Source organism: Teleopsis dalmanni, chromosome 1 (assembly GCF_002237135.1).
Source record: "Teleopsis dalmanni isolate 2A chromosome 1, ASM223713v2, whole genome shotgun sequence".
NCBI classification, from domain to species: domain Eukaryota; kingdom Metazoa; phylum Arthropoda; class Insecta; order Diptera; family Diopsidae; genus Teleopsis; species Teleopsis dalmanni.
This window is the reverse complement of record NC_051846.1, coordinates 183013-184148: the sequence shown is the minus strand read 5'-3', so window position 1 is coordinate 184148 and position 1136 is coordinate 183013.

Here is a 1136-nt window from a genome sequence, read left to right as displayed (position 1 = left end):
CTCCTTTATTGTTATTATTATTGTCTCTTCACTTGTCCATATTTCTTACTACATGCATTGCTGCCATCTCCTCTCTTGTTAAAATCACTTTTTTACATGCCCATATTTCTTACTACATGCATTGCTGCCATCTCCTCTCTTGTTAAAATCACTTTTTTACATGCATACCCCTTTCTACATATATTGTTACCATCTATTCTCTTGTTAAAAATATCACTTTTTCATATACGCATAGTGATCATAAATGTATGTAAATGTGTGTAAGAAAAATACAAATGTATGCAAGTACAACCTACTCTACTGTTAATATCTCTTGTTCATCTCTTGCCAAAATCGCCTGCTAGAATCTCTTTCCTTTTTATAAGCATAGTGATCATAAATGTGTGTAAGAATATGTATGTGAGTAAATATAAACTCTTAATTCAGCTATTAAAGCTGAACAGAGTGATGTGTACATTGGTTGGCATTGACCTAGTTAAATTCATATGCATGCAAAGGAACATACAGAAAATGCCGTTATTCCTTTGTAAAATAATTAATAATCAATATCAAACAAATAAATTCATAAATAAAATTAAATACGTAAATAAATAGATGATAAATAAACATAAATAAGTAAATCAATAAATAAAAGATATATAAATAATCAAATGAATAAATAATTATTAAATAATTTAGTAATAAATAACTAATTAGATGAATAAATGAATAATTAAAAGGTAAATAAATAATCAAAATAAATAAATAATTAAATAAATTAGTAATAAATGACTAAATAGATGAATAAATGAATAATTAAATAGATAGATAGACACTTAGTGCAACGTTCTAGCAATATCATTTAGCCTAGTCAGTTACACCAATCATAAATATGCGCCAAAATGTGTCTTCAGCTAATACATGGAACAGAATCCAACACACTTCTACCCATATAAATGATGACTTAAATTAGTAATAAATAACTAAATGGATGAATAAATGCATAATTAAATATATAAATAAAATAATAGATAGACACTTAGTGCAACGTTCTAGCAATATCATTTAGCCTAGTCAGTTACACCAATCATAAATATGTGCCAAAATGTGCCATCAGCTAATACATGGAACAGAATCCAACACATTTCCACCCATAT